The sequence below is a fragment of the Meriones unguiculatus genome, chromosome 5, assembly GCF_030254825.1.
Source record: "Meriones unguiculatus strain TT.TT164.6M chromosome 5, Bangor_MerUng_6.1, whole genome shotgun sequence".
Classification (NCBI taxonomy): Eukaryota; Metazoa; Chordata; class Mammalia; order Rodentia; family Muridae; genus Meriones; species Meriones unguiculatus.
In genome coordinates, this window is record NC_083353.1 from 33959095 (window position 1) to 33977285 (window position 18191).

Below are 18191 nucleotides of genomic sequence, written 5' to 3' on the forward strand. Positions count from 1 at the left end.
GAGCTGAGAAATTAGTGGTGATTAAGACTAGAATCACTGAAAGGGTGGTTTGGAGGGAGGAAAAGGAAGGAAGAAACTATATATAATAATCTCTAAAAAACCACATATATATGTGGCCTGTGGTAGCTCAGTAACCAAGTAGTTTTCCAAAGTAAGGGGAACAAGGACTATTTCTAACAGGATCTCAAGGTCAGGCTCCTTGACTCCTCCCCCACCCCCAGGGGAGGAGCAGTCCTGTTAGGTCACAGAGGAGGACTCTACAGCCAGCCCTGAAGATACCTGATAAAACAGGGTCAGATGAAAGGGGAGGAGGTCCTCCCCTATCAGTGGACTTGGAAAGGGGCAGGGAGGAGACCAGGGAGGGAGTGTGGGGTTGGGGAGGGAATGAGGGAGCGGGATACAGCGGGACACAGAGTTAACAAAATGTAACTAAAAAGAAAAATAAAATTAAAAAAACCACATATATATGTTTTTATACATACATATATGTATTTATTTACTACAGTATATATATATATGCTGTAGTATATATATAAATGGATATATATATATAAATGGATATATATATATATATATATATAAATGGATATATATATATGAAAGAAAGAGGCCGGAACTCCATTCTGGCAACTCCTGAAAACAGCTGCTTTTAGGTCCTTGTCTGAAGCTGCCTGGCAGTTTCTGTCCTGCGCTCATCATTATGACAGTCTTGAGTCTGAGCTGAGGAGTTTCAGGCACACTGGTTGCATGGTGTGATGGTGAGTACAGTGCAATATGGATGTTCTGTGCTCAGAACCAAGGCTCTGCTGCCAGAAACACCTTGGCTTCATTATGCTTTTGATGTCGAGTTTCTTTTTGATTGTTGTGTGTTCTGAAATCTTTTCCTGCTGCCAGGTTTCTTCAAGAGCCCTGACATCAATTACTTGACCTCGAATGTAGAGATAAGACAGAGTCTTGTATATGCTAGGCAAACCTGTAAGCATTGACCTCCCCTCAGTGTGAGACTGTTGGGTGATGCCACATCGCACTTAAGTTTCGAGCCAAGTCAGAGATGATCCATTTTTAATTTTCCTTAAATTTCTTTGTGTGTCTTCTACAGCAGCTACTGCCAGAGTTAAAGAAAGCTACTGTTTGCACATGTTATTATCAAACTTTATCATGTAGAAAATCTAGTGCAAGTAGTGCCTTCCTGTGGTTTGTCCTAGCATTGCAGCAAATGGAATAAGGCTCTTTCCAGAGATGCTGTTCCTGGAAGCAGCATGGTCATGATTTTAAAGAACATTGGTAGGAGCCCGGTGTTCATTTGGAAGTTAGAAAGAGAGGCTATCAATCACACTTAGAAGACTCTCTAGGGATTGTCTGCTGGGACAAGTTTGATGCTTAGGTTTGGCCTGATCAACTTGAAGGAATAGGTGTCTATTTTACATTTCAGTATGAATAAAAATTAATGTGCGCAAAACTTACACATCGCGTTACAAATCAGTTGATTTTGTCTGTTACAGATACACTTGAGCAAAGAGAAGAGATTACCGCATGTTACATTTACATAGCATTATAGGACTTAAACAGTTGGGCATCTGTCATCAAAGTCCTCTCAGGCATTCTTGGTTGTGTTTATATGTACATATGTTTCTGAAGTTTCATTTAAGCAGATTCTAATTAATAAATGTGATGAACAAAATCTTCCACTTGGTCTCATTTTATATTTGTATGAGAATAAAGGTTACATATTGTTTTCACTTTAAAAACATTGTGATTTAGGGCTGGAGACACTAGGCGCTCTCACCAAAAGACCTGGGTCCAATTCCCAATACCCATATGGTAGCTCACAATTGTCTGCAAGTCTAGTCCACAGGAATCTGATGCCTTTCTCTGGCCTCTGAGGACAGCAGGTATGAATCCAGCGCACAGACTTGCATGCAGGTAAAGACTCGTACTCATTAAAAAACAAACAAACAAACAAAAAAACCAGTAATGTAATAATAAAATGTTTGATACGTTTATGCTTGTATTTAAATAAGTTTCATTTAAAAAGCAAGTCAGATAGGTTATCAAATGTTTTAAGTTTAAATTAGACAAAAAAATGAATAATATGGTCTGAGCTTAAATTTTTGAGTGCAGTGTGGAAAATGTTTTGTAATGTAAATTTTTCCGAGGTAACAGGATCTCTGTCACATATGCTCTCTGTTAATCTTGCTTCTGTGAGACTGGACAGTCCCATTAGCCTAGTCCGGCTTTGAACTCCGGATCCTCCTACTGCTGAAATGACAGGGGTGTACCACCAAGCCAAGGCCTGATTAAGCTTTTCATCCAAAAAGAGGAAAAAGAAGTAGTTTTCAAGACAGTGAAATTAGGCAGTAAAGAAATGTAGACAGATTTGAGGGCCCTGATCGTCTATGTCTTTCTGGACGAGGTCTCCACACAGGCCTTGGATATGAGAAGGCTCGCCGGAAGAGGTCAACGGTCTCTGTCAATCAGAAATGATGTTAATGCCACAACCTGAACACAATAAAGTACTCTTCTTGGTGCTTAAAATTCTTCTACTGTAGTATTCTTTCTTAGAAAGACCAAAGAATAGTCATTTGGCAGCTTAGAAAGAGGACCCGGGGCAAGTTGATCAATCCTCACTTAGAAAGACAAATGGGAGGTGCATTGGACTTAGGAGAAAACAAGTAACAGGACAGGAGCCTACAGCAGAGGGCCCCTAAAGACTCTACCTAGCAGTGTATCAAAGCAGATACTAAGACTCATAACCAATCCTTTGGCAGAGTACAGGGAATCATATGAAAGAAGGGGGAGTTAGTATGATGTGGAAAGGATAGGTGCTCCACAAGGACCAAATATATCTGGGCACAGGAGTCTTTTCTGAGACTGACACTCCACCAAGGACCATGTATGGATATAACCTAGAACCTCTACTCGGATGAAGCCCGTGGTAGCTCAGGAAGCAATTGGTTTCCCAATAGTAAGGCGAACAGGGACTGTTTCTGATATGAACTCAATGGCAGGCTCTTTGACTTCCCCACCCCCCAAGGGAGGAGCAGTCCTGCTAGACCACAGAGGAGGACTTTGCAGCCAGTCCTGCAGATACCTGATAAAACAGGGTCAGATGGAAGGGGAGGAGGTCCTTCCCTATCAGTGGACTTGGAAAGGGGCAGGGAGGAGATGAGGGAGGGAGGGTGGGATTGGGAGGGAATGAGGGAGCGGGATACAGTTGAGATACAGAGTTAATAAAATGTAACTAATGTAACTAATAGTATATATATATATATATATATATATATATATATATATATATACAACTGCTTCCTCAAGAGCAATTTATCTAGTGGATGTACAAAAGAAGCGAGGATATTGCCATCTAGTGGTATAATTGAAGAAGTTCAGCTAAACAATTTCTTCAGATACATTTGGCTTCATTTTCTCAATGAGAACCTGAATATGAAAGATCAATCCGGGTGCCTGTGCTCATTGATGCCCCTCACGCTATGACTCTCTTCAGACAGAAAAGGGATCTTGGAACTACAGCCACCATTGTTACTACTATCTCATTGGCGGCTGTTGGAGCTACCACCAGGGCATTAGCCATGAGTCATACTGGGCAGACTGCTCAGACCCTGAATAATCATTTAGCCAATGTAGCTCATGCCTTAGTTGTACATAAAGGAATTAATGCTCAACTAAAAGGAAGCTTGATGGTGTTCAATCAGAGGATTGACCTCGTGCAGGAGCAAATTGATACCCTATGGCAAATCGCTCAACCTGGCTGTCAATGAAAGTATGCTGGACTTTGTGTCACTAGCATACAACATGAGAATTTTTCCTGTGCTGCAAATCTGTCTAAACAATTGTCGAGCTATATTTTAGGTAATTGGACTGGAGAATTCGATACTACGATGGAGCAGCTGAGAGTGGCCATTGTCACAGTAAATTCTACCAGAGTGGACGCAGGACTAGCCACAGGATTATCAACATGGATTGCTGCAGCCATGAATCATCTGAAGGAATGGGCGGGCATGGGAGCGTTAGCAGGCCTTCTGGTGTTGGTCTCCTTGGTTTGCCTGTGGTGTATATGCAAGATTAGAGTCTCACAACAGTGTGATGCAGCCATGATCATTCAGGCCTTTATAGCCATTGAAGCAGGACATTCTCCCCAAGCATGGTTGGATACCATAAAAAGCTAAAATGATACGCTCAGGATGCGAGGCTAAGCACTGCACTCAGGGTCAGCCGCTTTCGACCCAGAGAAGAGCATGTCTGATTGCATGCGGGTTGATGCCCCAGGTCCCGCCTCTGAGAAAAAGGTATCGGACGGGTCTGATGCTCTTTGGGTGGATGACACCTAAATGAACATCAGTACAAAGTCCCAATTTATTTCTAATATCAGAGATCAGACCTCTACTCTTGCCTGATGCGTCTAAAACAAAAAGGGGGAACTGTAGAGAGCTGCGGAATGCTATGCCTTAAAGATGGAGCTGGTTTCCGCCTTCCACCTTCCCGATGGTGAGTGCTCTCTGTCACGAACAACTCCACATTTGGCTAAGGCTGAGGATCTGGCTTGCTTCCATGTATGTGGACCTATCTGCATTGCCCACGTGGCACGCCTGGGTTGGCTACCCAGAGGCTATTTAAGCTGTGGGCTGGCTTTCCCCAGGGTCAGAGGATTGTTCAAGGTTCCTGAATAAACTGCATTGAAAAAAAAAATAACATTGAAAAAAAAATAAAAAAAATAAAATAAAAAAAAAAAGAAAAGGAAAAAAAAAGAAAGACAGATGGGATGTGCATTGAACGTATGACAGGAGTCTACTGAGTGCATCTGAAAGACTCTAACTAGCAGTGTTTTCAAAGCAAAGACTCATGACCAAACCTTTGGCAGAGTACAGGGAATCATAAGAAAGAAGGGGAGTTAGTCTGATGGGGAAAGGATAGGAGCTCCACAAGGACCAAATATATCTGGGCACAGGGTCTTTTCTGAGACTGACATTCAACCAAGGACCATGTATGGATATAACCTAGAACCTCCACTCAGATGTAGCCTGTGGTAGCTCAGTAACCAATTGGTTTCCCAAAGTGAGGGGAACAGGGACTATTTCTAACAGGAACTCAATGACTGGCTCTTTGGTCTCCCCACCCCCAAAGGGAGGAGCAGTCCTGTTAGGCCACAGAAGAGGGCTTTGCAGCCAGTCCTGAAGATACCTGATAAAACAGGATCAGATGAATGGGGAGGAGGTCCCCCCTATCAGTGGACTTGGAAAGGGGCACGGTGGAGATGAGGGAGGGAGGGAGGGCCTGGGAGGGAATGAGGGATCAGGACACGGCTGGGATACAGAGTTAATAAAATGTAACTGATAAAAAAAATAAAAAAATAAAAAGAAAGCCTTTGTAGAAGCAAGTATCACTGCACCTCTTGAATCAATACTCCAGACCTGACCATTGATCATTTTTTTCAGGCCAAATTCCTTATTAAATTCAGTAGGATATGATTCAGAACACACAATATCTTTTCACAATTGAAAATGCTAACAAAGTACAATTGTTTAACTGCAGAATACGTTAAAAGTTAAATAAAGTTAAATTGGTCAAATTAATGTTAAAATTAAAATAAAATATGTATGTATATAATATGTAAACAATTATATATACCTATGGGTGTATAGTAATGGTTCCTGAAATATGTCAGATAGGGCTCTTTGATTTAATAGGTACCTTTAGTATAGCTCAGAGGGTAAAGGCACTTGCTGCAAAGCTTGGTGGTCTGAGTTTCATCTCCAGGCAGGCCCTATGTAGTGGAAGAAGAATACAGACCCTGACAAATTGCTCTCCATACAGGTGCCATAGCATGAATAGATGCATGTGCACACACAGATATACAAAAATGAATAGTTAAAAAATTCTTCATTACAACAGGAGTTAATATAAAACAATATCCTATTAAATATTATATCACTGTTGAGTATATTAAATCACAGTATGACTGATTATTTACTTTCCTTATTAATATAAGCTTTTTTCCTCTGAAAAAGAGAAACACTCCATTCTACTGTGGATCTATTTTGTTTCTAATGAAGCATGGCAATATGGACAGATTATTTTACAGAAAGAGCTACAGTACCTGAGTGAATTTCTCAGACTTCTCTTGAAAGCCAAAATTTATCACTAACTCAAGTAGAGGATCTTTCCCCCAATCTTACCCCACTTTTCTTTCATTTTAAAAGAAAATTACAGACTTATTTTATGTGCATAATGTTTGCATGCATGTATGTTTGTACACCACATGCATGTCTGTGTCTGAGACAGTCAGAAGGTGGCATCTGATTCCCTGGAAGTGGAGTTAGGGATGGTTGTGAATCACAATGTGGGTACTTGGAATTAAACCAAGGGCCTCTGCAAGAACAGCTGTAACACTGAGCCATCTCTGCAGACCCTTGGCTCTATTTTTCAAGCAAATTTAAAATTTTTGGAAGCACAATCGCTTTTCCAGGATTAATCAGGATAGAGCTGCTTTCTCAGCCGTGGGCTGGAGAGGTCTACCCTAGTGTCCATTCACTTGGGACAGACAAGATTCTGGCTCTTTCAATAACATTTTCTAGGACAAATTTATGAGTCTAGAGGGGAGATAAAGAACTAAACAGAAGAACAGAGAAAATCAGTTTATGGACCCTCCACAAACCTTCCTCTACCTTCTATTCTGACGATGGTCTGGTGCAGAGGCCCTGACACTGGTGGGTTTTCACAGGCGTAGAAAGGTGTGCTCTAGTCTTCATGCTGCTGGTCTCTCAAGTGTCCTCACAGTTTCTACTAAGATGCAGAAGATAAGAATGGGAGTCCCACAGGCACACAGGCACTGTCATGGCTGACAGCACATGGTTCTGATCTTCTGGTCTACAGAAGTAGAAGCAGTAATAGAAGAGGAGGAGGAGGAATAGGAAGAAGAAAAAGGAGATGATTAGACAATGAATTTTATTTAGAGGCACTAAATAATGTACCATTTATTTGTTTGTTTATGTGTGCTAAGTGAAAGCTGACGACGCTAAAATATGAAAATTCTGCTAACTTTCAAGAGCTGTTTGTGAGGCGTTCTCATAACTTTTACGAACAGGTCACTTTTTGTAGAGTGAAAATAAACATAAGGGGTGCTATCCATTTGTACCTTACCTCTCCACACTGTTTATATGATATCTAGAGATTTTTGTCACGAGGCATATTTTTTCCTGAAGATCCTGTTTAAAGTTCTGAACTTCTAGCCTGCTGATGAGGCTCTGTGCTTGCATAGCACATGCCACAAACATAAACAGGCAGAGAAAATCCAAACACGGCCAGCTTTGACCCTCTGCAAACAGTGAGAATTAGTGCTCTGTCATCTTTGTGCTTTTGAAAAGCTCTTTGTCCATTCTGACACCCGATTTTGAGAAGTATTCTTCTAGAATCCAATGACCAAACTAATAAGACTAAAGACCTTTTTGGAAGAGTTTTTAAGGCAACCAAGGGTGAAAAAATAGAGCAAATGGTCAATTTTAATAGCCACTTAGCTACAGAACTGGCATATCACCAAGTCCTGTGATTACAGACATATGCCATCATTCTTGATGTAAGTGGTGCTTTTTTAAGACACCCACAAAAATGCTGACCACTGGTTCTGACCACAAGAGAAAAAAGATAAAAAGATAACGGTGATCTCCTTTCATAGACACTGTCAGTATCCTGAAATTCTGAATAAGATCCAGGTTTACTGAGGAAACAGACAACAGTTCCAAAGAACAGTTTTCTGAATGATAAGAAAGTGTGGAACAGAATAAACACTAATCTAGGATTTAGAAGTTGAAAGACAAGATTAAAGAAGTGTGGAGATGGCGACAGGCTGTAGAGAAACTGAGGTGGGGAGGGAGAGGAAGATGGTAGATGAAAGCGTGACTAGTAGATTTGGTTCCACTCAGATCAGTGACAGTGTTTCCTCTGTTGACATCTTCATGCCCAGTACTTTGTATTTAAACAGCTGTGTCCTTTGTTGGATGCTTATAATGTTCTAGGCACTGGCATCATAAACACACCATCTCACTAGGACAAATGCTGTCATCATCCCAGGAGTTATTGGTGGACTTAGAAGGCACTTCCTATTGTAGAGGAATTTCAATCCAGCAACATGGCTGCTCTGGCAAGGGATCACATCCAAAGACCTAGGCCTGTGTGATCCAGCTGGAATACAGACATACCTATAGTACACACCTTGAATCCCAAGCAGTGATGTTTAATTGGGGGACAGAGAAAGTGACAAATCACAGAAAGATTTGACAGAATGAATCAGAGATAGGATATAGCCATCTCTCAGGAGAACAGACAGGAAAGATAAGATTCTGAAGAACAGTGCAGAAAGAGTAGGGAAAAGGAGATACAGGGATACAGGAGAGTTCGTGCAGTCACTATAGTTCATGCAGCTTGGTTAAGTTTGGTGCAGCCAGTTCCCTTTCAGTTCATGCAGTCAGTGCAGTTCAGTTCATGAAGTTCAATGGCAGTTTTTCCAAGTGGAGCAATTCAGTGAGAATCTGAGAGAAGCCAATTTGAATCAGTCAGCTCAGAGAGGATTTTGAGCCAGAAGAGCTGAGTTGAACTAGCCAGCCAGAGTTCAGAAAGAACTAGAAAGGTTGAGTTTATTCAGCAGTAAATCTTGGAGGCTGAAACATTCTTGGCAAATGGAAGTTGGAAGCTGAAGCCTTCAAGGTCTTGGCTTGCAGAAGATTAGATTGTACAGAGGCCAGAGCTTCCAGGCCTAGGCCTAGGGACAGTTAGATAGAAACACTCTGGGCTCGCCCCAAGCCATTATTCATAAAGCTTTGGCCTGGTCCTTATTTCATTCCCTCATCTGAGGAAATAAAAACTACATTTGCATCCTATGGACACTCAAAGCTTTCTACCTTAAGCCCTGGATCTTTATGTAGGAATTGTTTCTCTGCACTCTGATATGTGCCAAATTTGCGGTCAGGTCAGGGCAAAAATGTTAGGGTGTTAATGGCTCACAGAACAACCATCCACCAATGAGTGGAGTTTAGAAGTTAAGAAAGCCCGTATTGTTGTTGGCATTTCTCCCTTCCCTGCCAAAATTCAATTTGGCCTCAATGTTTCCTGGGGTCGTTTGTCAACTAACCAACCTATACTTAAATTTTGTCTTGGAATCTGCTTTGGGGCACAAATAAAGGTAGTAAATCTCTTAACAACCCAAAGAAAACAGTAAAAAGCAACTTCTCGTGTGCAGATGGTTACTTGGAAAGATTATTTCAGTTGTCTGGATCACTTGGGTGGTAAATGCAAAAACCCGTATTCAAATCCAAATCAAGTGATCTTAACACTAAACTACTCTCCCAGTCTCAAATTCCAAGATGCAGAGTAAGCCTCACCAATGGTGTGAAAGCCAGAGGGAGTCTGTCTGTCAGTTTGTTTTAAGGTAGCATGAAACTGACTACTATTTTCAAATTCTGATTCTAATTGTTATAAATGCTGAACTTGAGACATGCCTGCTAGCTCATTATGCCTTTCTGAAAATTTGTCTTGTAGTTTCTTTCCCTCACTGAGAATGGCAGTCACAGGGCATCTAGAAGGTGAGTGGATCACTTTTTTTTCCAGGCAGTCAGCTGCAATCACATATTGGAAAGTGGTTTGGCTCATCAAGTATTCTTGATCCATTCCTATACTGGCCACACACACACACACACACCTCCTATTATACTTTCTCCGGCTGCTTTTCCTTGAGGAAGACTATGCAGTGAAAGTGAGTGATGGAAAGAAATGGGAAAGAAGAATTGCACCTAAAATTCACAAGCAGCTCAGAATTTCCTCCACTTGTCCGTGACCAAACTGACTCACATGGGTCCACATGTGCAGGAAAGCGCGGGAAGATCTGAGCTTGGCTCCTTCACTAAGTGGCTGTGGAACAGCATGTCACCTCACTACCCCAAGTCTTCGCTGCTCTCTACAAAGAAGGAGTTTCAACTGCAGTTTCCTGTTTCCGTACTTCTCTGGGTCTCTCACTCCTGACATGGCTGGGCTGTGGCTTAAGGAGATGCAGAGTTGCCTGCAGTATTCCACTTTGCACGATGCAGGAACCATGGACCCCCGAGTTCACCCGTTTGCTTTTGCTTTCCCTGAAGTCCAGAATGTGGTTCCTCTTCTTACAGAAGTTCAAAGCGACTTTTAGAATTCTTAATGAGTGCAGAAATAATCGGGCCCTCCTCTGAATCCTTAAGTATTTATTATCACACCACTCAGGCATATGGCACTTAGCACTTATAGCACAAGAAAACCCTGCAAGCGACTTTACAGCAGGCACAGACTATAGTATTAATTGCTGAAGAAGTGGTTTGGAGTGTAGTTCTCAACGTGTGGTGGAAAAATCACATTGAGATTCACTAATCTAAGACTGTGCTCCTTTCTCCACGATCAGACCCATGCTAGCACACCACGCACTGCAGGATGAGGATAATTAGTATATAAATGAATTCAAATACCCATATACTCCATAATGCACAAAAAGAAACAACCTTGCCTTGGGAGAAGGGACTCGCAAAAAGGAAACCACATTTCTCACCTGCAGGGGGCAGCAGCGCCTCGACTGTGAGTGCGCAGCGCCTACGTGCAGGATCGTGCTTCTTTAAGAAAAGCCCCAAACTGAAAGTCTTTGTTCTTTGTTCTTGATTTTAGAATGTTAGACATGTTACCAAAGCCAAGTATTTTAAATAGACCCTTTTAAGGTCTTCTTTGGAGGTAGGTAGTCTCTTTAGACTACGATCATTTCTTCAGGCCGACGTAGGGTGGTGTTTCGAATGTGTTTAATTGTCCCCAGAGGTTCCCTAAACCAGCTTTGTGACCAAGAAAACTAACTTGACAGGGCTACCACCTGTCAATCAAATTCTCAGGTAACCTCTCCCTTTCTCCACCCCTCCCCCTCCCGCCTCCTTTCCCTTATAATAGAAACATCACGAGATGATTAAATTATATATGTAACACCTGAGGGGGGAAACAACTACAAAACAAAAAAGATAAACTGTATTCCCTGGGTCTGTTTCTGTCACGCTCCCAGCAGGCGGCAGTCTGACTTTCTGACCCGATGTGGCACACTTATTTTGTGTCCCTTGTGTCCTCTCTCTCTTTTGGCCTCCTTGGGAAATGTGCCTTGTCAGGTTGTAAGTTCTTCATAGTAAACACTGTTTACCACGGTCTCCCTGTTCTACTTCATTTTAAAAGCCGTTCCTTCTGGAAACTTCCGAACTCATACAAACATAGGATAGTATTCTCAACCCCTATATGCAGCCATCCTCAACAGGGACAGACCACTGTGTGTGTTCCAAAAAGATGAGAATATTTTATTCCCAAGGCTTTACAGCATTAGATGATCCCTGTGAGACATACTGCAAAGCTTGAATAAAACACATGGGCAAAGGGTAGACTTTTGTTAACAGTTACTCTTCTTTTCGTGGGTGTATGCTGGGTTGAACCTGCGGCCTCTGAGGCTAACCATGTACTTCAGCATTGAGCTACACCCCTAGCTCAGCAACTCTACTATTAATAAAGGAGAAATGGGTAAGCAGGAAGAGTTAGAATTATAATAGATGTAGGGAAGAGGAGGAAATTATTTCTCACATTTCCAGGTAAATCTTGGGCTTAAAATATAAATTAGCCTGTGGTTCCCATAAAAAAAAAAAAAAAAAAAAAACAAAAACAAAACAAAAAAAACCTTCAAAATGCATTTGTGTAAGTCTTACTTAACAGTAAGACTACTCTGGTTAATCAAGTCCAGACTCCAATGCTAACGCTACACAAAGAGACATATTTTGTGTTCTGCTTATTTGTTTGCATATTTTGTTACTTTTATTTATTCTCTATAGAAGTGTAGCATGGTGACAGTTACTTGAATGCATGACTTGCTCCTTTGTAAACACACAGACATGTGGGTGCATGAACACACATAAATATATCTTCTTGTGGCGTCCAAGTGCTGCAGGATAGACTAGACACAACAAGGGCATCTACCCATCCTAAGCACATAGGAGGCAGAAGAGCTAAGGGTTTGTGGAGGGAAGGACTTGGTGTTGAGTTCCCTAAGACTTTTGTTCCAAAGATCCTACAGTGTGGGATGGAGGAGCTGGCCACCAGCAGGCAGAGCTCAACAGAAGCAACAAAACCCCACATAACAAAACATACAAGTAGAAAAAGCCAGCTTCCTTGAACTGAGGACCAAGAGAATGCATTCTGACAAGATAAACCTTCAGGAAGTGACTAACTGACTGCAACAAAGCAGAAGGAAACCATGGCCTCATCCTCACCGTGCCAGCAGGACTGAATGGAGATACTTGAACTCTCAGTTGTGGCTTTATCACCTCATCATTTGCCTTCCTTTAGATAACATTTGTTAAATACTTCGTCATATTATCATGCCCATTTCTCCCCCTCTGCAACTCTCCAACTTAGTAATTCCTTTGTCACATACTCCCCCAGATACTCAGTGGATAAGTATGGATATATGCTGAACATCTGTAAGTAACTCTGGTGGATTTTGGCTGAGTAATATTGACAGTATGAATTGATACCAACTTTTATTGCTATGGATTCTTACTCAGTTGATTAGTATATTCTATCTACTTGTTTTACTTTTTCTTATTTCCTTAATGATCTTTTAGAGATGTACTGCATGTTAGTTCATTTAGAACTGCTTATCCACGTTCTTTTTCATAGTTAAAGATCCATTACATAATATTTGTGAGCATATTTATCCTGCTTTCTATTCACGAACGCTTCAAATCTTTGTTTTCAAGCTGCATGGGCAGCCTCATATTTGCTTAGTTTCTGAGCATAAAACAATCTCAGGAGCTGGAGAGATGGCACAGATTTAAGAGTGCTTATTTTTCTAGAAGTTTCATTCCCAACACTCATACCTGCCTCACAACTCCAACTCCAGGTGTCTGACACACACTCCAGAGCCCCTCCATACAGCTGGCAGACACACACACACACACACACACACTCACACACATTCTTTAAAAATAAAATATTTTTAAAAACCTGGTTCAAAAGGCTTGTGTACTTCAGGTTTGATGTTTACATGGCCTTCTGAAGATCTTCTCTCAGTTATCTGTCAACAGTGTTGAGGGAAGCCTTATTCTGATGCCCCAGCCACAGTGGATTTTTATTAGCAAACCCAATAGGTAAAAACTGACATCTTGTTGGAGTTTTTTTGGAGTCTTTTTATGATTTTTAGGGGTCAGTAAGTCATGTGTGAAGCTTGCTGCTGATCTGTACGTGGTCTCTATTCTTAGATTGTATAGGTTCCAATATATCTAAACTACTATTACAGCAATAAAGATATGTGTATATAATAGTGTCGCTAGTCTTTGTATCCTCTTATTTTATAAAATACTGTACCTTGTATTCCACTGAATCTTTCGTGTAGAGTTTATTACACAGTTTTCCAAGTTCACTTGTGTATTTTCTCATCGTAAGCCATGAGAGCTCCTGCTGTGATTCTTGGCTTCATTTACACACTTTCACTTTAACTTTGTTATTCAAATATTGATAGCTTAACTCTTGAAGTGTGCATGTGTGGTTTTTGTTGTTGTGTTAGATTTTCAGAGTTTCTTCTTTTTATGAGTTTTATACTTTACATAAATATTTTTTATGTAAAGTATGCTTTACATACTTTAAGTAGCTGAATTCTCTCTTCTTTTTCTGTAGTCCTATTTTATCTCCCTTTCTATCTCCTTCTCTCCCTCTCTCCTTTTTCTATCCCTCACCCTTTGGACTCATCTAAGCTGTTGCCACAGCAATCACTTTGTATAATTAGATGCCCCAATTTGAGGAGGAAGGCGAAGAATTTTTTCAGAAACATTATGGTTTATTAAACTAAAAGAACCACTATATTGCTCCTGTTCTGGATGTTGTCTTGATGTTTTATGTAGGTGGCAGCTAAAAATAACCCTATTAATATTCTCCTCTATGTTGTATTCACTAGCATGTTTAGAGCCTCATTAATAATGAGAATTCATCAAAAATAATGTAGCATTCTTTGTTTCTGATGGTTGTAATAAGAGCACAGTGAGTTCAAAGACATCTTGTGAATCTACAAATATGAATATCCAAATACAACTTGCCTGACTATAAGAAATATAAAGCAGACAAAGGCAGAGGATATGAAATTTCTTTTCATTTTAGCCAAGTCTCACAAATGCTAGTTTCAGGCCTACTGCTAGCTACAGAGCATTCCGGTTTGAAGAATGGAGCTGAGAATAATATGTCATTTTCTGTTTTATGCAATAGTTCATACACAGTAGGGGTTCTGAGAATGACACGAATATTCTATATATTTCAGAAAGATAGCGAGAAAGATTTTGAATGTTTTCACTATAAAGAAAAGGAAAAGAGCATTTAACCAGTTTAAGCAGCACACAATGCATATATACAAAGCAAAATAAACTAAAGGATTTAGAGATTCTAATTCATGCTAAATTTTATACAGTATTCTACTCGTGAGGTATTTGTTATTTTTAGTTAAACTGTTACTGGAGTCTAGGTGCATTTTCTGTTGGAAGCCCGTGTTGGCAATCATGAGCTTAATGTAACTACCTAAATTGTTCTCAGCTTTGCTCTCAAGAGGCCCAGCTCAAGACTACTTTGCCCCTGCATCTCCTCCCCACAAATTCCCTTCCACGGGAGGGAAGGGGCCTGGAAGCTTCGTTCATGTCTTCTGCTTTCAAACACTTGGAACCCCAAATCTCTGCCCATATTGTTCTAAGCCACCACACAGACTTCCACATGGCAAGGACCATACCACAGGGTGTGTATCCTGAAGACCACTGGTGACCAAGAGTGAGATTGAGCTTGGATTTGCAGAATAAAACATTCAAACTCATGCACTGGAGGCTTCTTACAGAATGAATGAGAGGAGGCAATGCTTGTCCAGTGCTCAACACCAGTGTTCAGTGTTGTAGTTTCTTCCTCGTGATACTATATTCTAACAAAAGCAACCTAATGAAGAAACAGTTCAAAGTACAGCCCATCAAAGTAGCAAACAACTCCTCCAGGCTCAAAGCTACAGGTCACACCACAAGCTGCAGTGCAGTAAATTTCCCCCAGACCATACATTTCACCTTGGGGAGAAGATCCTTATGACTCCAAGGTTCTAAAGCAGTGGCTCTCAACTTTCCTAATGCTGCAACCTTTAAATACAGTTCCTCATGTTATGGTGACTCCAAACCATAAAATTATTTTTGTTGCTACTTTACCACTGTAATTTTGCTACTGTAATGAATCATAATGTACATATCTGATATGCAGGATATCTGATATGCCACTCCTATGAAAGGTCATTTGACCCCCAAAGGGGTTGCTACCCACAGGTTGAGAACCCTTTTCTAAAGAGAGTTAAAGCATTCCATCCCACAGTGAAACACCTTAAACGGAGGGAGTGAACAACTCAGCTGTTTCAGTAAGTCCCTGAGACAGATTTGGTCCCTCCTTCCCTAAGCTTATATAAGCAGTACAGGCTGCTCCGAGACAATCAATTTATATCCATCAACCATGCCGAGTGGAGCTTCAAGAAGCAGTTTTCTTTGAGTCATTTCTGCTTTTCTAAGAAACCTCTCACCCATACTTCTGCAAGTAACCCCAGGAAAATTCATTGGCTTACCAAGTTGGACTTGAATGCCATCTTTGGTCTATCTTTGGGTTGAAAGGTATTTATTTGCTCTTGCCTCCACAAAAGTAGTGTCACACACACACATCAGGACACAAGGAAAGCTTGCAAGGACTCAGCTCAGTTTTTATGTTTTATATGATCCTGGGTCCTAGCCCTGGCATGTCTTTCTGCCTCCGTTAATAAAATCAAGACAATTCTCCACTGGTATGCATAGAGAATCTTCTCCCAGGCGATAAAAGATTGTGTCAGGTTGACAATTAACCTTAACAAGCACTTGACAGTTACACTTTTTCTTATAGAATTGTACTGGTGAGTTTGCAGTGAAGTAGTTAATTGTTTAAGCACTTCCACTCCGTGGGTATGGCTTCGTTTACTTTCTTTAACATCACACTCTCTTAACTATCACATGCATTTCATGGCTCTTTGTCTAGTCATCTTTTATAGATTACATGAACTTTCCAAGCCCTCTCATCCATTGTACAGAACATCATGGGCAGTGCAGTAGGCAGACTCATCATAAATGTTGATATGGACTCTGCAGAAGTTAAATGCATTAAAGATAACATTGGTGTTAAACAAACAAACAAACAAAAAGCTTAGCACCTCCTCTTGGATTAATTTGACCAAGAGCAAGGCCAAATTTGAATTCTCCACTTTCTTTCTCCCTATATTTCCATTAGTCTGCAGTTTTTGGCAACTGGATTTGTCTGCAGTCTGTCTCAGAATACGATCTGTTCTTACTGCCCCAGAGGATTTGCTCTGTACGTACTGAGAAGCACGGAAAGCTTGGCATTGGGAAGGAATGAGGGACACTTTCCAGAAATTTTTAACAGAGTTTTACAAAAACTCAGTTACTGAATCAACTGGCCCCAAAGCATTTAGTACTGACTGTTATCAAGCTACACCCATATGGGGTATTCAACACTCATGGTGGGTATTTGCTGCAGAAGGTTGCTTTTGACCTGTTGGCTGTTTAGGTAAAAGATTACCATAATGGACACACATACACATATGCATTGCTCTTAGACAGAGGCAAGGAGGAGTACATAACTTAAAATCAAAGGTATATATTAGCTTAAGTTGTAAAAGCTGCTTACATAGAAAATCCAAAGCAAGTAAGGTGGATTATTACATTGCTCTCTTAAAGCAGGGTTAAATAAACAGGCTGATCACACAGCAAGACATCAGCTCAAGTCTTAAATACACCAAAAGTGTATTACTAAGTTGCCTGGAGGTCCACAAAAATTCCAGTTTCTTTGAATGTAGAAGATATTTTCATAAAATCATTCTTACTATAAAAGCAAGTTAAAGAGCAAGGAAAACTGATTTAAAACCTGAAAATAAGGCCAAAGGATGAAGCATTGCTTAACTTACTTAACCAATTAGTATTTCATTCTATAGGAAATATGCCATTGTTAGTACACCTTGTTCTGTTTGTTTACAGTGTGTTAGAGTTAAGGCTGCTGAAATGGCAGCTCATAGACTTTTGCCCTATGGAGCTGTAAATTATTTTTGTTTAGTAAAAAAAAATGTAGCTGTGAATATTCATTCTTTTGACTACACAGTGTTAAGATGGAGGACATTATAGCTTAAACTTACTCCAGACCTCAGCATGTGGCTATACCTTTTTTGTGAATCAGCTGCTCCATCTTTCTGATCTCCTCAGTAAAGAGTTAAATAGATCTTGGGAACATTCATTCTATATTTGTATGATTGGCATATCTTTAAATTTTGAAAATTGTATTTTGACAATTATAAGGAGTTAACCTCATTCTAAGGGGTTACATGAACTGGGTGACTGGTGTTGCCATTATTCATGACAGAGGGAAAATGAAGAAAGAATACATTAAAAGAAATGTAGACGATGACAGGCTTTGTTTTGGTATATTAAGTTCTGTTGAGGTACAAACATATGATCCACAGATAGAAATCTAAGTTTTTAGAGTGATATAACTAGAGGGTTACAGACATTTAAAAAATTTTAGTCATTAGCATATAGGAGATATTTAAAAGAGTAAAATTGGGGGGACTGATAGGGGAAAATCAATATTATCAGAAAGTAGGGAAAGCTATGAGAAGTAGCTGTGAGAACAGTTTCAAGGAGCAAGTGATTGACCATTAAGTGTGACCCAAGGAGGTGAAATAAAAATACTCAAATTGAATTTAGTAACTATCAAGGTAGTTGATAACCTAGCAAAACTTTCTAGGAGGAAGGAAAGGCTTGGTTTGCCATGGGTTGGGGGAAAATGAGACACGGTGTTACAGATATAGGTGTCTGTTTAAGGGGAATTAGGTCTGAAATCGATTAAAGCACAGTAACCGCTCAAAATCTGTTAATGTCTTTTTATTACATTTACAATAAAATTCCCTCTGTCATCGTGGTTCACTAGGACCCAGATGAACAGAATAGCATCAGTTTTAATTTCTTGTATCTTTTTACAATGCTCATTACACTTTGCTTTATTCTCCCTTTTCCTCTAACATACCAATGCTTTTTTTTTTTTTTCCTTAGGGC